At 44.6% G+C, this 20,914-nt stretch overlaps 1 long non-coding RNA gene across 1 annotated transcript in view; it reads left to right on the top strand.

Annotated features, from left to right (window-relative positions):
* Positions 1-19,060, top strand: part of LOC114635013 — an 85,573-nt gene extending 66,513 nt beyond the window's left edge. Inside the window, exons 2-3 of the long non-coding RNA XR_003713402.1 lie at positions 2,220-2,296; positions 18,603-19,060. This is a non-coding gene — a long non-coding RNA (uncharacterized LOC114635013). The remainder of the gene's footprint in view (positions 1-2,219; positions 2,297-18,602) is intronic.
* The last annotated feature ends 1,854 nt before the right edge of the window (positions 19,061-20,914 follow it).

Genomic DNA, 20,914 nt, shown 5'->3' with positions numbered 1-20,914 from the left:
TCATCACCTCGTTCATTTATGAGCCCATCTCCTCAAGACCATGCTATCCTCTGATGTGTTTGATGAAACCCTTACTTTTTTTTCTTTAACTCTTCTCCAAATTATAATTCAGCCAGTCCTTTTGCCAACTGTATCTTTTCCCAGCACTCTTTATTGATGCAGCCAGGTTTTTCCCCCCTCCATGCCTTCTCTTCTTCTCCATCACTAGGACAGATGTTCCCTTCTTATTAATTATCACAAATAGCCAAATAAAACCTAAATACAGAAGGACTTATTTTATCTTATCCGTCAGTGGGAAGTAAAGCAGGTCTATCTATTCCTTCCTGTTACTAAGAAAATCCTCAGAAAGAAAAATAGAAATAAAAAACACTGAAATTACCCATTTATTTAATTACAAGGTACTTGCTTTCATAAGCCACATTTTTACTGCTGAGAAGATTTCGATTTGGCAACAAAAGGCAAAAGCTATTTCTACTGAGAGCGGCAAGGAGTCTGCGTTAGCAACACACCAGTGTGGAGAAGCCATGCCGGGCATCTTTCATGGCTATCCACCTTGGAGGGAGGGGCAGCCAGGAGGTGGGAACACATATGGAAGGTACAGATACACAGAGATGAATAAAGGAAAGGCAGGAAGATCAAGGGATGGAACAAAATGTTACAAAGGGACAGAGTAACACAAAGAAACATGCAGAGGTAGAGACAGGCTGGAGGGCCAAGTAAGAGATGTAGGGAGTAAACTATGGCAAGCCATGAGGGACTGAAAACTGAAAAGGCAAGAGCCCTAAATCAACAGAAGAGGTGAAGGCTACATGACAAGATTGTTAAAAGTTAGTCAGAGTTCCCCAGGATGGTGGTTGGCATTAGGCCATTGTCCCCTGACAGTAATGGTCACTTTAGGGTTTTATAAGTAACCACCAGTCACTAAGGCTCTTAGAGGACAAAGTCTTGCTGCATAGATTTATAATTAGATTGTATCGTATTAAATAGGAATGTATATCAAACAGCATTCTCTCTTAGAATAAAAGCAAGAGGGATAGTGCTCGCAGGAACAAGATTTAAAGAGGAAAACCTGATTCCTGTCTGATGCCAATTATACTTCAGCTTTGATCATGCCTCAGTTTAACCATGGTTTCTGTGTCAGGTTTTGAAACATTGATTTTCCAGTTACTTAAGAGTGTCTCTAGCCAGGAAGTACTCGCTGTAAGTGACCTGTCCAGTTCTGACATGTCAGAACTTGCAATGAGACCTGGTTGTTAGGCTTTGAAAGCTTTGAATCAGTATTATCTATAATAAAGTTCAAGGCACTAGCCGATCATATTTCTGAAAGGAAATCTCTTCTCCACCTCATGTTCACTGGAAAGCCCATCACGTGCATGTCGCTTTTCCTGGCAAACAGGTCCCATCTCGTATGGAACATGAGAGGATGCATAACAGACAGTGTCTCCCAGCACATGTCTGCTTAGACTGGTGTGTCAAGAGGGAGTGCCAGCATAGAGAAAGTGGTACCCAGGCTGGTGGGCCCTGTGCATGTTGAATACAGACGTACAGACGGGGGTGATGAAACAATGCCTGCTGGGAACTAACTGGGAACATCAAGACTCAACAGGAGATACCTTACGAACTGTTCTCCCAGATTCTTTTTGAGAAGCCTGAGACAGCTTTTCTTTCCTGAGGACCCAGAAGGAGTAAGGGTTGAAGCATGCCACCCTCTGAAAGGGGGCTTCCACTAGCTGAAGGGGCAGAGAGAGAGAGACCTTTTCTGGCTTCCACTAAACTCTTACTTCACCTTTCCAATTTCATGCCAGTTTATCCCATGAGCCATGACAGAAGGTACAGAAGAAGGGACAATAAGTTTTGTTCATTTCCATTGACACTAATATAGTGCCTACTATAAGCCAGGCACTTGGGGAATCCAGTGATTAATAGGACATTCTCCAGCTCTCTTGGAGCTCCCAGCCTAGTGAGTGGGCAGGGAGATCAGTCAAATCAAGAGTTATGCTAATACACTGTGAGTCATACAGTACTGAATGCCAGTTACCTACACAAAACCTTTCTGTGACCCGCTGCTTCCTGCCTAAAGGTCTTCATGTGACACAGAGCCTGTTAACATACTCTATTCACCTCCCCAACTTCCTATCACGTTCTCTGCTTAGTCTGCACCAGTTCATTCTCAGATCCTCAAATTAATTATATTCCCATCCCCTCCATGTTCTCTCTAGACCATTCGGTTGGCTTGGACCGCTCTGCATCTTTCACCACCTCTTACCTGGCTGATGCATAAGAGATCCTTCCCCTGGTAAGTCTTATCTAACCTGGTTTGCCTGGATTAAGCAGTCTCTAATAAGTCCTGTACCACATGACGGTTTGCTCACCTAAGCACTTGGGCTACCATATCAGAATGGATATATCACCTGTATGTTTCACATGATGGATTGTTTGCTCCCAGAGGACAGAAATATGGGTTCAGCACATCCTAAGTGAGCAGAAGAAAGCCTGGCACAAATCAGGGCTTTTGTAGGTTACCTGCTGTACAAATAAACCAACAGAAGTGATATACAAATGAGTAGTTCAGTGTGGCTTTGGTTTACTCTTGCTCTGTAAATAAGCCAACAGAAGTTATCTCTAAGTGGGTAGTTCATTGTGTCTTTGGTTTAATGTTGTCAGATATCAGACATAGAAAGAAACTGTAAGAAATGTTTGCTTTACTCTCAGAGGAAAAGGTTAACCACTTCTTCATGGCAGTAGCTTCTGAATTTCCCCAAGACTATCACTTTAGATCTTTCTCCAATACTTGTTTTCTGATTCTAAGCTGCAAGGTGTTAGCTTATATGCATAAAATCTTACCCCTCCTTTGAGAATTTAAAATTAATACTTGGTTCTAGAAGGTAAAAGTCTCCCAGGACTGAATTAATGAAGACCAACAAAAATGAGCATGTGAACATAGCTTTGGGGTTTTCAAAAAAGCCTTTCATGTTATTTTTAATTGACAATATCTGTACTTATTCATGGGTCACGGTATTATAATTCAACACGTATACAGAAGATGTAATGATCAGATCGAGGTAATCAGCATTTCCATATCTTCAAATATTATCATTTGTATTTGTTAGGAACGTTCAGACTCGCCTCCGCTGGTTATTTGTAATGTGTAATTAACTGCTGTAGACTGTGACTACTCTTATGACCACAGAACATTACAACTACTTCCGCCTATTGTTTTCTACAAGAAATCAAGGCCCAGAAAGCCTGCTGATCTGCTCAGGGTCACAAAAACAAAATAGGAAGAGCCAAGAATCAAAGATATGGATCTTTTGAATCCAAATCCTGTGTTCTGTGTTTTGCATCACCGTGATTCCCTGTGACTGGTGGATGCTAGACGGAACATAAAGCTATAAGAAAACCATTTGAAAACTGGAACCTTCCAAACCATTCCATAGAAGCAACTTTCTCTTCTGCCTGGTTAGGAAGCTGTGACAGGCAGAAGATACGGCAATAAGACCTCTTGAAAAGACATTGGTGAGGATCAGCCTGGGCTTGGTACTCGGCTCGTTGAGTGGATTCTGAAATTCTCACTGTCATATCCAAAGTGAGGTCAAAGACATGCAAAGGTACAAGAGCTAAAACATCTAATTCAAAGACTGGTTTTGATAAGGACTACATTGACTGCCAACTGGCAGGATGGAGTCCTTAAAGGGTTTTACAAGGCACCATGGGCCTACAAACGCTGAGACAGACAGACAGACAGACAGACAGACAGAGCTGCAGAGGTGGGAAGACAAGGATGTAAAGAATGAACCTAATGTAGGAAGCCAGCTGTCTTCTGGAACTAGGAGATGTTCTGAGTCCAGAACAAGTAAGTTAGGAGGTACTAACAATTACATACAAAAAGCAAATGAAGTTATATGGAAATAATTACTCCTGGGCCTGGGTTCTTTGAGAAAACATAAACTCCATAACCCTGAAAAGGATGCTCTTTGAACAGAGCTTTAGGCAGGTTGTTGGGAAACCAGCTGAAGACTTGGGAAGATGAATCCAGTGAGAGAGTAGCCATCTCCACTGACAACCAGAACCCACCTTTAAAATTTCTAGAACCTCTTCCCTATATTCACTGCAAAGCCTTGACTTAGCTGCTTCCTCCTCCTCCTCCTCCTCCTCCTCCTCCTCCTCCTCCTCCTCCTCTTCCTCCTCCTCATCCTACCCCTCTTTCCCATTTGCAAGCATGTAAGTCTTTCTGTTCACTCTTCCAACTACTAGGATGAGTAACACGCAGGAACTCACTATTTTCATCTGTCACTCAGCCTTCTGCTACCTCCAGGCAAAAATTGCCATTGATTACAGACTTACCAAATTAAAGCTTCGGGACACTTAAATGAGCAATTATTATCAGCTACCGAATTCTGGAAATTGTTGTGAGATATTATCTTGCTATGTATGCCTCCAGCTCCCCACTGTACTTTCCCTCCCTCACTTCTCTGAGTCAGGAGGATGGTTGGTTCTTGTGACCTCATATTCACTTCCTGGATTGTCAAGGGTTCTTGGCTGAAGAGTTACTCTTTGGAACTCTTAATGGTCAATCTGCACATCCCCCTGCCTTGAGAAAGACATTAGTCATACCAATTAAGAAGTCAGAGGACTTGGTGGAAAATAAATGGTAGCGATTCCCTAACTGAAGACTTCTCTATAAGTGAGAATTCTGTGTAGAGTAGTGGGAACATTTGGAGACCAGCCCCGTCCCTGCAGTGGGGAGATACAGAGGGAGCCGACTTCATCTGTTACCCAGCCCCATTTTTGTAGTTCCTGAAGCCAGACACCTGCATTTCATTTAGCTTCTACTTTCAAGCCTTCATCTTCAGCTTCAACTCTGGAGTCCTTGATAGTTTTTCAATAAGGATATGATGACTCCATGAGTTTCTCTTGCTTTTTTGACCAATGTGATAGGTGCCTATCTACACAGGCTGTGTATGGGATGCTTGTGAAATAGCCCAAGATTATCTAAAAGGAGATCACTTAATTCAGCTCAGGTAGACCAAGAAAGTGTCCCCAGAGACCCCATCAAGCTTTATCTTGAAGGATATTCTTACTAGGAGAAGTCCTGGGGACTAGGGACTCCACATAGAAGAAGCAGGCATGAACCTACCATGTAACAGAACAGCTTCACGTTTGTAGGGGGAACAGCTAGAAAACAGGGGCATGGGGATTCTCCCCTGCAGACAATGTGAGCAAATGGGAGGCAGACTGAACAGAAAGAGCACTTATTTGTGCGGCTGTGTCTGGCAGGTGTGCCTAAGGAGCACGGGAAGCAGCTGAGACAGGAGGCAGGCAGCTGTCTGAGCATGATCCAGGCAGGGAAGGAAGAGGTTCACTGTAGTCTCAGCGTTCGCTGGGTAAAGCGGGATTTGGGCAAAATAAAGAAAGGGGCTAGGATTGAGATCAACAGAAACAGAAAAGCTAGCTGGGAGGAAATTGGAATGGTGATAGAAATTAGCATAGGTGCCCTGCAGAGAAACACTGGGCCTGCAAACGGGAGATATAGGAAAGGCTGGACTGGAGGAAATGTCCTTAAAATAAACTCGGTCTCTCTCACTGATTCCAAGATCACATGCATGAATCCTTCAACTCAATATTCAATATTCCCCTGCCTCCACCCTCATCCCCATCTTTCACTTCCCCCTCCTCATGGACCAGGTCGTTGTTCAGAGCCAATCTGCTCTTTGCTTTCCGCACACACCTGTGATTTATCCCTGCAGTTTGCCATCCAGATCCCTCTGTTCTGAAGTTCCCAGGCCTTCCCAACTGAGAAAACCCAGGTTAAGCTATGAGCCTTCCCAAAGCCTTCCCTGATGGCTGCTGACAACTTCACTTCTTTTAACTGGATTTTCTATCATATCTACAGTCAGTTCCATACAACAAACAGTGCACTGAATGTATTACCTTGCAGGTTGTCATCTGAGAAAGATGAATAATTTTCCCTTGTGGGAAAGGACTTTGTCTCGTAAGTCGTTTGATTAGCTAATGAAGTTTATTGGGAAAACAAGACTTTAGGAACTCATCATTGACAATGTAATGTGAACTTACAATTTTGAGGCCAAGGCAAGAGTATGATAATGGAAGGCACACTGTAGTAATCAGGGATTGTCAAAAGCAGCTAAAAGAGGGAAAGCTGAAGTTGGAGATGTTTTGCAGATTTCAAGAGAAAGTTTGGAGATGGAATTTAAGCTTGTACTGGGTTACTAATCTGGAAACCAGCACAATGGGTAAAAATGGGGAGAGGGCTCCCAGTTCAGCCTCATGAACTTCTTTCTAAAAGCCAGGATTCCAAAAGTCAGCAGGATGTCCCACAGCTCATGATTTCCTAGTTACGGCTGACATCCGCGTGGAAGTTTGAAGGTCTGTGTCAAGAGTCTGTATGTGGAGTCTGGGTGAAACAGTGGCCTTTGTTGCCTAAACTATAAAGTGAAGGCAACAGTGTGTACCTCGCAGAACTGGGCAGCAGGAGCAATTGAGAAGATGACACGTGCGAGATGCTGAGTAGGATGAATTGATGGTAAGTGTCTTATTTTGCAATCATTGATATAACTGGATTTGCATACTGAGTGGGAGAGGCATCAAATTCAGTAATCTCGACAGCTCCCTCAAACCCAAGCATCTAGGAGAATAAGATAAGTACTTCCTGGTGAACTGGGATTTATAGACATGGACTACCATTCAGAGAAGGCCGATGCTTCTATGAAGAGCGCTGATTCTCTTAGAGCCACTGTGGGAGTAAGAAAAGGATAACTGGGATGCCTCTGGATCAACGAGTGCTAGTTTGTTGCCTAAAAATTATTAAATGATTTATACAGGGAATAAATCAGAAAACATGGATACCAAGTCAAAAACACAAAGGCAGGAGTAGAAAAGGGGGCAGAATCTAAGCTGGGAAGGCACATATCTAGAGCCTCGTAGAAGTGTGACTTTTCAGCAAGCCAAATGTTAAGACCAAGCAGACAAATCCAACAGTGTCCACAGTGACCGTTAGGGTAAAAATTTCAATGCCAGGTCAAGGTTGCTTCTGAAGAACTCAGAGGCATTCCCGGGTGAAATAAGGTTCTTGTGCCTCTCTTTAAATACACGGGGGACTTTCAAAAGACCGTTGCAATCCAATGTTCTTCCTGTAGGTGGAGCTGCTGAGCAGAGAGTGCACCTTAAGTCCCTTCCAGTTTCACATCGAGCATGGATTTCTCCGCCACCAGCATCCCCCTCCCCTCATCCTGCTCTTCACACTGAGCTCAGCTCAGCTTCTATACAACGTTATGCATTCTCGTGCATGATAGCTTTGATTAATGGGATGACGGCTCCTCAAGATCCGACCTTGAATCTGTCCATCCCATTTCAGCATCTTGAAGGGACACAGCCTGCCACTCTGTCTGGATAACTAACTACCAGGCAGAGTATGGTGGGTTGCAGGGAGCTGGAGAGATATAGTGCCCTTTCAGAAGGTAGAAATGAGCTGGAGAGGAGGGCACCACACCGTATCTCTGAGTTTTATTGGCATTCCATAGTTCTTGGGTGGCCCCAAGTGGCTCAAGGCAGCATCCCTTGAGGAGTCTCTTTTCAGCTGGAAAAGTAGGTTGGGCATTCGCAATCGCTGACCCTGGACCTTTCTCTCACCACAGCTTCAAATAGCAAAATATTTGGAAGACTACATAAGCATCCATGGGAACCTGTCTTCACTCGGTGAAATGGGAACCCTGTTAATAGCCGAAGGTTTAATTCATGGCTTCTTTCACCCTTGTTAAAATTGAAATCATTCTGTTGTCAGTGCTGGGGAGGGTTAGCTGTGTTTGACTGAAGCGGTAATTTGACAAGATGTGTCTTCACTGTCAATCAAAGTGTAGAGGAGAGCTCTTAGCATATTCAAGGTTTGTTCTCTCTGCCACCTCCATCTCCTCCTTGTGAAACTCTGCCTTCCCTTTGGAGATACGCCTCCTTAAAGATCAGAGAGGAAAAAAAAACATTCAGTGCTGGGGTCAGGAGGGCATGTGCTAAAGTCTACAATGAGTTGGTTCTCTAGATTCAGTGGGGGCTCTTTCAGGACAGGAAGGGGACAAACACCAAGATTTAGGGGTCTTTTGCTAAGAGGATCCTGATTATCCTCATAAATCAACCCAATCAGTTAATTCCTCCTAGAAGACGATGAATGAAAAAGGCTCTGAGAACTGCCTGGCATGGGGTTTGATGGGTCAGGGGCCAGTGTGCTCATATTTGACCCAATAGTTGCAGGGCAGGATATCAATGGAGAAGACTCCCATGTGCACTCTGGTTCTAGTGCTACAAGGGGCCATCAGAGACTCTAGATTCACTTCTGAATACTCCAGGAAATGAAAGCCACCATCTGGGATTTATATTGCTAATTGTGGTGCCTTGAATATGCTTGGCCCATGGCAAGTGGCACTGTTAGGAGGTGTGGCTTGGTTGGAGTAAGTGTGGCCTTGTTAGAGGAAATGTATCACTGAGGGAGTAGTAGGCTTTAAGGTCCTATGCTTAAGATCCACCCAGGCCAGAAGAGTGAACCTCCTCCTGGTGCCTTTGGATCAAGATATAGAACTCTCCTCCAGCACCTTGTCTGCCCTGCATGCTTCCATGCCTCCCGCCATGGTGATAATAGATTGAACCTCTGAAATTGTAAGCCAGCCCCAATTAAATGTTGTTCTTTATAAGAGTTGCCTTGGTCATAGTGTCCCTTCACAGCAGTGAAACCCTAAGGCATTAATATTCAGTAATTAAGAGGATTGGTATTGGGGCTGGAGAAATGGTTCCACCGTTAAGAGTGTGCACTTGTCTTATAGAGGACCTGGGTTCAGTTCCCAACACTCACACAGTGGCTCACGACCATCTGTACCTGGTCTCACATAAGCATAACCCACATAGACACACATACACATAAGTGCAAATAAATCATTTAGGGACTAGAGAGACAGCTCAGTGGCTAAGAGCACTGGCTGCTCTTCCAGAGGTCATGAGTTCAATTCCCAGCAACCATGTACCAACTACATCTGTACCAACTACAGATGGTAGCTCACAACCATCTGTAATGAGCTCCAATGCCCTCTTCTGGTGTGTCTGAAGACTGATACAATGTGCTCATACACATAAAGTAAATGTAAATCTTTTAAAAATAAAATAAGTAAATCTTTAAAGAAAACGGGATGAATTTTAGAATAAGAGACACAGAGAATTTCAGCTTCTCAACTTGAATAAAGGATATGTAAAAGGGGTGTTGCTACCCATCTACTTAGCAAATGGTAGCTGTTAATGCACCATGCATCTTCCTGTAGAGAGGGGGACAACTGTGTGACATAGAATGACATCAGAGCATGCTGACCAAAAGAACAACAGGAAATGGAAAAGAGATTGACCAGGACTTGGCGATTATAATCCCTCTTGAATCTCACCCTCCTTCCTCCCTGGCCCAGCTCTTTCAGGTCCTCTCATGCTGAGATTTTAAGTCTCATAATGAGGGCTATGAGCCTCTGCCCAGCAGAACGTGGGACATCTTTGGAGTTGCTGCTGGAATTCTGCACATAGCTTTCTCTAAGTGCTTTCCTCAGCAAACATTTGAGCACAACCTTTGCACCAGGAGTCAGTCTGCAGAGACAATGAGAAGGCATTTGTTAATAGAAACTTGAGAAACTTAGAGTGGTGGATGGGAACAGGCCAGGAAGTCAGTAACAAGGTTACAGCATGAAGAGGTAAGCAATGATGGGAAAAGCATAGGAAAAGGAGGGGGACACCTGACCCCAAGTATCCCTCATCCCCAGTACCCTTCTTTCATTCCATTACAACACAACTCAACAACACACTAACACTCCACACCACCACACCATGACACCACACCACTGCACCACCGCACTACCATACCACCCATATGAATTATTTCATTTTGTTTCTCTCAACTTTATTCTGTTCTTCTGAATCAAAAGTAAATGGAGATTTAATGGACGGAGATAATGCTTGCAAAGCTCCCAGGATACAGTGGATGCTCACTGAGTGCTGCCTTCCTCTCACCACTTTCCTCTTGAGGGTAATATCTATGTCACAAATTGAGCTGAACCGTATGGAAGGACCATTTTGTAGAACCATACAAAATTGCCATTTTTGTAACTCTAAAGCAGTCAATTATTGATGATTTCTTATGGTTTATGTCAACATTACATATATGTGTGCTCTATTCTATATTTTAGTTGGTAAAACTATATCTTTTGGAATATAGCATGTTGTGTTTATGGATGGGTAGATTTTGTAGGAGGGCTAACTCAAGCTAATTAACATATGTATTATGCCACTTACTTTTTAAGAGAATTTAAGACCTAAAGAGTTAGCAATCGCCGGGCGGTGGTGGCGCACGTCTTTAATCCCAGCACTTGGGAGGCAGAGGCAGGCAGATTTCTGAGTTCGAGAGTTCGAGGCCAGCCTGGTCTACAGAGTGAGTTCCAGGACAGCCAGGGCTACACAGAGAAACCCTGTCTCGAAAAACAAACAAACAAAAAAAAAAGAGTTAGCAATCTTTAAGTTCATGACTTATTGTCCTAAACTGAAGTCACAAAGATGTACAAGATTGTTTGAATTATCCCTCCTGTTGAGTTAATATTTTGTTCATTGACCCAACGTCAATTGACAGATTCATTGATTTAACTTAGAAGCTTCCATTGTTCACTGGAACTAACTGAGGGGAGGTGTGAAGCCTTGCTCTGCGTATCCAGTATGTTTAGAACATCAATGGCTTGCTAAGTACAAACCACAGAACATGGGGAATAGAAAACAGAAGGCTCCTATTGGCAGGAGTTGACAAACCAAGGAAGAGGTGGACAAGAACATTTCTGATTTTATTGTTATAAATAGTGGAGCAAGTGGCCACATACCATGCAATGCTACACCAGGAAGGAGCAGTAAGTAGGATCCAAAGAAAGCAAGGCCATGCTTAACACAGGCGTGGCCTTGGGAGCGAGCCAGAAGGAGGCAGAGACACTATTCACAAAGCCAAGCCTCCTGGAAAAAAGGAACAACAGTCAGAAAGCTGTATGAGCAGCAGAGAGTGACTTTCAGGAGCTTTGAGCTACGTCTTCAAAACGCATGGGAACTTGTGGGTCAAGCACAGTGGTAACGTCACCTATCGCTGGGGATGTGGGCTTCCTCAAACCAAGCTGTCTCCATGGCTACTACACGATACATACACGCTGACAAGACCACCGTTCTGTATGTGGTGTCCCATTGACCAAAATATCACCCTGTGGAACATGACTGTATTCTCATAGAGGATTTCAGAAGAAGTCAGGGCTTCCAGTTGAGGCAATGCTTGTGGTCCTGCCTACAAGGAAGGTGAACAGGGCTTTTCTGTTGGGGGGGAAGGCTTCCCTCCAGAGCTTTCTGTACAGTCCTCGACTCAGCAGTGTCTGCAGCAGTCCAGCATACTCTTGGGTTTGGCTTGTGGTAGTGGCCCTGCCTCTCCATGCCCGATGTTTTTCAAGCTTCTGTAGGACTGGTTCCTCCCTCTCCTCTCCCATTAAGTACAAGCAGCCAGCTCTGCTCTGACAGAAAGAGGCTGTTCTTTGTCCTTCTTGTGGCAGCACTGCAAAGGCCCAAGTGGGGGCAGCTGTTGTATTGATGTTATTGATGCTTCTGTGGGCAGGGGAGGCAGGGGGTTGATGTTGCTGTGTCAGACATGTGTGCTGGCTGAAGCGCTCAATATTGCTCTCAGCATCTGTCCTCTCCTCATCTCACCCCCCACGTCCAAGTCCCAGCCTGTTATATGAGAGCCTGGCTTCTCACCCAGAATATCTTGTGGTCAAGACACACTTCCTGAGCAGAGATTGAAGAGCCTCTAGGAAGAGCCAGGAAAGTCACCGACGGTGAGGCAGCAGAGGGTGGGAAAGAATGGGAGGGGGTGCCAAGACGAAAGGGACCAAGCAACTGAAGCATAGTGAATAATAATAATAATAATAATAATAATGGCTGAGTTACAGGCTGAGCTGGGGAGAGATCTGAGCTAGGAGTCGAGCCACTTTGTCAGTTTCTTCTATTTATGTGACTCTTGGAACTTTCGACTTACTCTTTTTGAAAAATCCAGCTTGCTATATAGATCTAACTAATCTCAAACTCATGATCCCTCCGCCTCAGCCTCCTAAGTGCTTGGATTATGGTCATGCGCCGCCATGCCTGGCCAATTCTTGAAATCATATGAAGCACGGGATTAAAATAGGTAATAGACGAGAGATGATAAAAGAAGGTAGATAGAGATAATATATAAATAGATGATAGAAAGATAAATTATAGATAGACATCAGATTGTAGGTAGATAGGTAAATGGATAGAGACGATGAAAGATAGATGATAGATAGATAGATAGATAGATAGATAGATAGACAGATGATAGATAGATAGATAGATAGATAGATAGTAGATAGATAGATAGATAGATAGATAGATAGATAGACAGATGATTGGTAGATAGATGAGAGATATATAGATGATAGATAGATAGATGATAGATAGATAGATAGATAGATAGATAGATAGATAGATAGATTATACTAGATTATACATATATAATAATTATATAGGTGTAATAGCATGGTAGCTGCATTTTTCTAAACTTACTTTGTCAGAGGAGTCTTATAAAAACCCTGGGCAGTCCATTGTGCCCAGCCCCTCCTCTCCCCTCCTTCCCACCCCAGATTAATATTTCAGCAGGGTGCCTGTACTCTCAGTAAATACACCAGGATCAGTTGTTTGCTCAAATCCGTCTTAGTCGGTAATATTTTAAATTTGATTGGATCTTAAAACTGCAAGAGGTCCCGGGTGTCGTGACTTTGCTGGCATTATCAGCTCAGCTATTTTCTTACCAAGCAATCTCCTACCAAAGCAAGTGAGAGGCTCCCCATCCTGAATCAAGCAGGAGGGAGCTGCATCCCGTGCCCACTGGGGAGGCTCACTTAAGAATCAGAGACGGTGAAGAATGAGGATGCCTCTCCCAGCTTGCCCACATGACCTTGGGAGTGTGCCGGTGTGTCCTTGCAAGCTTCAAAGGAGGGAGGGAGGCTCCCAGTCTTCTCTCTCCTTCTCTCCTCTTCCTTCTCCTTTTTTTTTCCTCGTTTAATATGCCTATTGACAGTGTCATCTCTCAACTTGATAAACTTGTCAGAGAGTACTCTGGGAAACCATGACACAGAGTTTGGAGTGATTGCTGAGTGTGCAGGGAGAAGGGACTGGGGAGCTGTGGGAGGCACTGAGACATTAGCCTGGGGGCAGGCAGATGTGCTGGGGTGTTCGTGACTCATGGGCAGCATGCATCACCTCCATGGTGCAGTTTTAGCAGACTGGGACCGCTGAAGAGGAAGAAGGGACATATCGTGGGTGATAGTGTGATAGCTCTTCAGGGAAATGAGAGTTGACCGAAGCAGTGGGGGCAATGTGCAGGGCTGTAAGCATGCATGAGCACTCTGTCACCTGGGGAACGGTCTGGTGTGCTCTTCCTACAGCTGGCCACGGGAAGCTGTGCAGGCAGAGGGCTGTGCAGGGAGGGTGGGGGGCAGTGGGGCTCGTGGAATAATAAGGAATGCTAGAAAGTGGGCTTTGGGCACTTCTTCTTAAGTGCTCTGATTTTACTTAGTTGCTCTTCTGAAATACAGGAAGGTGGTAATTTAAACACTCTCCTTTGAGCCTGGGATAGTGATGCATACCCGTAATCCCAGCTCTTGGGAGGTAGAAAGAGGAGGATCTGGAATTTAAAATTATCCTTGGCTATAAAGCAAATTTGAGGACAGCTTGGACTATATAAGATTCTATATTGTAAGAAAAGTAAATTTGGGATATATTGGAAGTCCTTGCCGTGCAAGTATAAGGATGTGAATTCAATTCCCAGGACTCAAAAAAAAAAAAAAAAGTTGGACCCCTCGGTAAGGCCCTGTAATCTCAGCCGGGGGAAGGTGGAAGCAGGAGGATTCCTGGGCTTCATCCAGAGCCCCTATCTCAAAAACTGAGGTGGAGAGCAGTTGAAGAAGACATCTAACACTGATCGCTGGTTTCTCCACACAAATCCATGCACATGAACACATTTCCACACCACTGGACACAAACGCAACACACACACACACACACACGTAAATGAATTTGAAAACATCGAACAAAATACATCTCCTTTGAACACATATCATCTTAGCACACTGGGTAGGTGACTTAGCAATCTGGGTCACCATGTCCCATGTCACCTGGGACATTTTATTAATATTCAGATTAATGAAGACATGGTGCTTTATGCTTCCTTGCTAGCCTATAGCTACTGATAACACGAACGGTGCATCAGTGAGTAAAACCCAGAACCTGACTTGCTCTGCTTGGGTGCTGGGGAAATCCACCATGAGTGAAGGGCTAGGGTAGGGTATAGGAGAATCTGGACCTCCAGCTCTTCACAGTTTCCTCATGCCCATGCATGAAATGCACTGTTGATGACCTTGTCCAATGTTTTAGCTTCCAGACAGAAATGCAAACTGCTGCCAGGGGGATCTGTGTCACGAAACATGTAGAAGACATTTGGAAATGGCAGAACACCGCACAGACTTAGGACTGACAGGACCTTGTAGAGGGGGATGCACCCCCTAGCTAAGAATTCTCCAGCTCAAGTATCTCTCCTCTCCTACACTTCCAGCCAGCCCCACCTTCACTTTTCTGTGTAGAGGGAAGGGCTTTGGCAGTCTGCCAGTAGAACAGGTGTCCTCCCCCTCCCCCACCCATCTAATCGTATAATAATCTTCTGCCCCAGTGTCTCTGAGCGATTAGGGCACATCTCATGTTCTCTCCTCTCTATCAAGAGGAAGCCAAGAAATCCACCTCACCTGGGAAGTGTAATAATTGCTTAATGGTGTCCTGCCTAGAGTGTGATATTTATATTATAAGATGGGGATTTAAGTCTAAAAATAAAGGGAGTTGTCAGAGCTGCGGATTATTGATAACGAGTATAAATGACAGTACTGACAGCTAACATGAAGAGATCTGATTGTGTCCGGGCTTCCAAGCTGGAAGGGAGGTAAAATTAATAATTAGGTCACTGACGTTCCTCATTCAAGGAGGGAGGAAGGCATCCTCCCGGCTCATGGTTCACCCTTTTGGCCTTCACATAAAGACAGCTGCAGGTTGGAAGCAGCCTGTAACTACAGATGCACCAGGCACAGAGGGATGAAACTACTAATAGAATTAACAGCTTACGAAGCCACCGCCAGGTCAATGCAATCAAAGAATAGGGGAAATAAAAGTAACTTGTTAGCCAGGGGCAGTAGTGCACACCTTTGATCTCCACGCTCGGGAGACAGAGGCAGGAGGAATGCTGTGAGTTCAAGGCCACCCTGGTCTACATAGTGAGTTCCAGGACAGCTAGACCCACATATAGTGAGATGCTGTCTCAAAAACGTAACAGTTATTTTCCACAGACCACCCATGCCCAATCAGAATAATAAAGGCTGGGTTGTCCGTGTGATGTCTATGGCATCCCAGGGAACAGTTGTTCAAATCTAGAAGGTTGGAGGTGGCGAGTCTTTCTCTTCATTTTGCATCAACCGTCCTCATGATCTCTGAGCCTCAGTTTCCTCATCTTCAAAAAGGAGGAGTTTGGACAAGAAGACTTCTGAGGTGGCCTCCAGTTTTGACATTCTGAGGCTCAATTCCACTGAGGTGCAATTCCACTGGTCTTTGTTAAGGCAGAAGCAGCACCCGACCTCTGGAGTGTCCAAGTCACCATTTTGAGCATCAGTGGCCTTTGTCCGAAAGAAAGGCCTGATTAATCGACCACCACAGGACAACTGTCACCGCTTTCTTCTTCATCCCCCAACCCCCAACCACCATATTTCTCTCCTTGGGGAGTTAAATAAGACTGGTCAGTTTTGATTTCTTTTTTTTTTTCTCCTTTTCTGCTTTTTATCTCCACCTCCAGCAGAGATTTGGGTTTTTTTCATTTACTCTCACTGCGGGTTTCAATCTTCCCCCACTCCCAAAACAATATCCTCTATCCCATCGTACAAAGTAAAAGGAAAGCTACAAATTGGCTCCGCCTACTTAAGCTTTTGAGAAACAGTTTTGCTGTGCCAGTCTGTACAAATCTAAATTTGGGGTCTGTTTGGCGATGCCTCTCTATACCTCAGAGGAATCTTCTAGCTTTTCTCCATTTCAAAGCATCTGGGTCCACACAAAATACTCTGGAAGAGAGAGTTCCCTCCCACCTTTAGCAAAAATTCTGTCTGTCACCAGGAAAGAAGAGGCTTTTCTGTGGAAATCATCCCCGTGCTGGCTATAAAAGCCACTCACATCTCAGTATGAAGTCAGCTAACGCTCTCCCTTGTCTTTGTGAGTGAGAAGCAAAATCCACACAAAGGTATAAAGAGTTGATCCATATAAAGATTGCTCTCCGGATTCCATTGGGCCGAGGCTTTCTGATGACTGCATCTTTGCTGTGGACAGCTGTGCAATTGAGACCACAGCAGGACTCCAGATGTGCTGGGGCCTGCCAGGCAACACACTTAGAAGTTTGGCCAAATCAGCCCCAGATAATCACCAGAGAAGAAGCAGAGGGTGGGGGTGGGGGGATTACAGGGCTGGTCCAGAGGCTTTGTGTAATTCAGGAGCTGGATCTAGGCTCAGGACAGAGAGCGAGCAAGTTGGAATGGAAGGACTTCAGGTCTCCTTTGTGTTTAGCATATGAGTTCCTTTCCGTGGCTGAGAAGAGCTGAGAGGGATGTGATAGAACATCACATAATGGCCAGTTGTCTGTGCCCATGAACCCAGTGGGAATCTTGGCCCTGCCTCTTAACTAGCTGTGTGACTTTGAGGATACTTTGTAAGACTTCTGCTCTCAAACTCCCAAGAGCATGCTTGACAGGCATTGTCATAGCACTGCTTCTTTTACCAGGAGGAGTTAAAGGAGCAGCTAAGACACTAACTAGACCAAGATCAAACAGCTAGGAGATGGTAGGGACCGTTGCAAACCCCAGTTCATGGCTCCTTCCACCACACTCTGTGTATCTCAGAACAATCGCTTGGTTGAGTAGCTCTTGAGCAGAGCCTAGAATCTGAATATTAATAAAATGTCCCAGGTGATATGGGACATGGTGACTCACACCTGTAATCCCACATTTAAGAGGCTTACTGAGAGTCTGAGGTAAGCCTGGGCTACAGAGTAAGATCCTGTCTCAAACATATATACGTGCATACATACATACATACATACATACATACATACAAATAAGTAAATACATAAAATTTTCAAGCCTCAGGTGGGTGTTAAGATGGAAAGACATATTTGAGAAAAGGTGTCTCCTGCCTTGCAGAACTCACAGAGATGCTTCTCACTCCTCATGTATTTCCTCTATGTACACAGAATGAAAAACACAAACCATCTGGGACATGATAAGAACCTCAGAGAGAGCCACCTAAATAGAACCTAATGGTTTTTTTTTTTTAAATCTCTGTCGTGTGTGATGTGTACGTATGTGTGTATGATGTATGTATATGGCATGTATGCATGTGTATGATGCATGTGTGTGTGCATATGGTGTGGGTGTGATTTATGTGTGCATATGTTCCTTCCTGTAAATATAGGTGTGTGTCTTGGTGCAGATGTACAAGCCAGGGGACCACCTTGTGAGTCAGCTCTAGCCTTCTTCCCTGTTTGTCACAGGCATCCTTTGCCTTTTGCCACTACATACGCTGGGATGGCTGATTGGAGAGCTTCCAGGCATTCACCTTTCTCTGCCTCTCATCTCTAAATAGGAGCACAAGATTACAGGCACAGCTTTAATGTATTCTGGGGATTCAAACTTGGGTCTTCTCTTGTGTGGCCGGTGCTTTACCTCCTGAGCAATCTTGCCAGCTCCTGGTGGTTACTCTTTGACTGAACAAACTAACCGACTTTCCACAAAATTTCCGAAAAGAAAGCTGAGTCTCCACACACTGTCTCTAATAGAGATGGCTGAGAAGACCCATAACAGTCCTCTCGAGGGCACGTTTTTAGCAAGACGAGTCTGCTCAGAGTGGCGCGGTTCTTCCTTGGCCATTGCTAGAAATCGGGGAGCTTTTGGAGGGTGGCGTAATGTAGACATACAGAGGGAAATGCAGAAAAAGAACCCCTCGGGTGGGAGCAAAAAAGACACAGATGATTTAAAATGTGTTTGGTGCCTCTTGAACATAATCGGCCAGGAAACTTTGTTTTAACTTTGGTTTTTATGGTCACTTTGGGGAACCACAAAGAATAGTGTGACTGCAGCTATGCTGGGAGAGAGAAGTGTGTCCTAAAGCATTTAGGTACAAAGGCAGGTGGCTTCAGATCGACTGCAGGTTACGAAATGGAAAAGCCCATTGTCGTTTTGGACTTTGCAGGGAGCCAAGAGTAAATAATACTTCTCATATAGCTTTAGCCTAGTGCTATCTTAATTGCAATCTCTGGTGAGATTTGGAGTTATGCGTTTTTAACAAGCAAACCATAAAATAAGGTTTAATCTCCCCGGAGCCCTGGAGTTAATTTATCTGTCCACAGGCTAAGATCTTTTTAAAGGTTAAGAATGCTTGGGTTTTCTTTCTAGGTCTCTGGATTGGCTAGAACACCTGCAGGTGTCTCCTATGGCTGGCGGCTGGAATCTGGCTTTCATCAGTGCTAAAGACCCAACCTCAGAAAGCCCTGCAAAAAGAATCAGGTGTTGGAGCCTAGCAGTCACGAACCCTATTTTGTTCAGATGGTGAGGAACGGGCATTACCGAGGACTGCATCTGTGGCAGCTGATGTGTCCACTTTAGTCCCAGAAGGAAAAGGACTGTCTTTCCTCTACAATTTGGAGGTGCCGGGGTTTGGGAAACATGAGCCACCTCTTTGAGTTTTTACCATCTGTAAAATGAGGGTGAAAGTATCTACCTTGGGCCAGTGAGATGGCTCAGTGAGTAAAAGGCACTTGCCGCTAAGCCTGAAGACCTGAGTTGCATCCCTAGGAACTGATTCATTGCAAATTGTCCTGTGCCCTGCAGCCATGCACCGTGGTGCTGATGTGTACCCCACACTAAATAAGTAAATAAACAAAGGCAATGGTGATCTACCCTGGAGACGGCATTATCCTTCATTGTTCTGGAATCTCTGTTCGTTTGAACATCATCTGGTTACATAGCTGGCTCTTTTTTTTTTTTTTTTTTTTAATAGTAAAGCCCAGCGTGATGATGCTCACCTTCTCACCTAGGGGTTCACCCAACTGAAATTCACCTCATCCTAGTGCAAGGACATTTCCAAATTGTCACAACACTTCTAAAACTCAGTCTTAACCCTTGCGATGGGTCATCACAGTTGTGCTGCCAGAGCAGAAAGAGTGCGGATTATGATACAGGTCTTGGTTGCAGAACAGTTATGCCCACTGAGATCTCTATCAGTCTGGCAGAGTCACTTTCCTTGTTGGGTCACCTTTCCTGCCTCTGTCAAGTTCAGAGTGTGCCGTAACTACTTCAGAATTTACTGAATAGTGTGTGTGTGGGGGGGAGAGTCTCATTTCCAAACTGTGTACCTGTACCCCAAGAAAGAAGAATAAGGAGTGTCCACATGCACTACATGGGGGAAGATGGCAGAAGAACCTCTTATTTAGACACCACACTCCAGTCCTCCATTGCTGGAATTCATAACCTCGTTGATTAGCCCCTTGCCTTCTAGTTCTGCTAGAACCTGTTTGCCTATCCCTCCTCCCCAACACACCATGTCCCTTTCCCTTGCTGGACTTGATGTCTTTGGCCTTGATGATTCTTGATTCTTCTTCCTGGACCGCCAAGTCATTTTACCACTGTTCATGAAATCATGACCACAAGGCCACCATGTCAGTAAAGCATCCCTGATTGACCTCAGAGCTCTCTAATGTCCCCCACCCTTTCACAGTGGTCTCCACCATCCCACTGTTGGCATATTTGATCAGGTTATAATAAACCTTTAGTCTTAGGAGAAAAAAAAAAAACAGCCAGGTGCGAAGATGATCCTGGACCCATTTAATTCCTGGAGAATTAAAATTCGGTGTCCTGTGCTTTGCTTTCTGAGAGGTTTGCAGAAATTATTCTGAGCAGCTACAAACAAGCAAAGGGCAGATTCAGCAGGAGTGGGAGGTGAGGCCAGTACTGAAACTCAAGATTCTTCCTAAGCTTCCAACTAAAGCTTTTTTTTTTTTTTTTGGATGCTAAGCCTTGTGGCAGAAATAAAGGATTGGGACATATATGTCAAAAGGGAACAGAATTGTTCCTCTAAAATATAGTTCTAAATTCATCAACGCACACCTCATAAGTTTTCCTTGGCTCCCCGTGACACAAGAGAAAACAATTCACACTCAGCCAGGAAAACAAGCCAATGCAGCTATTACCACATGCCATCCTCCCTCCCCACCAGCTCTCCTTTATAGCTCAGCAGTGCCTTCCCAGACCCTGTGGCCCAGTCAGTGCACTGGACTCCCCCTGTCATCCACATCTCTCGTCCCTTAGCCCTCCAGCTAAACTGTTCCCCATTGCTCTTCCCTCTCCAGTGCAACCCAAGCCATCGAAAACATACCATCTCTGTGGCTTGGTCACCTTAGTCAGGATTATGCTGCTTCCTGATGTTGTGGTGACCCCAACCATAAAATTATTTTTGGTGTTACTTCATAACTGTAATTTTGTTGCTGTTCATAATCAGCATGTGAATATCTGATATGCAGGATACCTGATATGTAACCCCTGTGAGAGGATCCTTTGACATTCCCCCCAAGGGGTCAAGACTCACAAATTGAGAACCACTGTCCTGGGGCATGGGTTTGCTTCTTCTCTTTCATTCACAGGACATGACTACCTCCAAGAACTGTGTTCCACTTCTTCTTCTTCTTTCTTTCCTCCCCTCCCCTCCCCTC

Source organism: Grammomys surdaster, unplaced genomic scaffold (assembly GCF_004785775.1).
Source record: "Grammomys surdaster isolate TR1022 unplaced genomic scaffold, NIH_TR_1.0 1164, whole genome shotgun sequence".
NCBI lineage: Eukaryota > Metazoa > Chordata > Mammalia > Rodentia > Muridae > Grammomys > Grammomys surdaster.
Note: the sequence above shows the minus strand (reverse complement) of the source record. Positions and strands in the feature narration are given on the sequence as shown.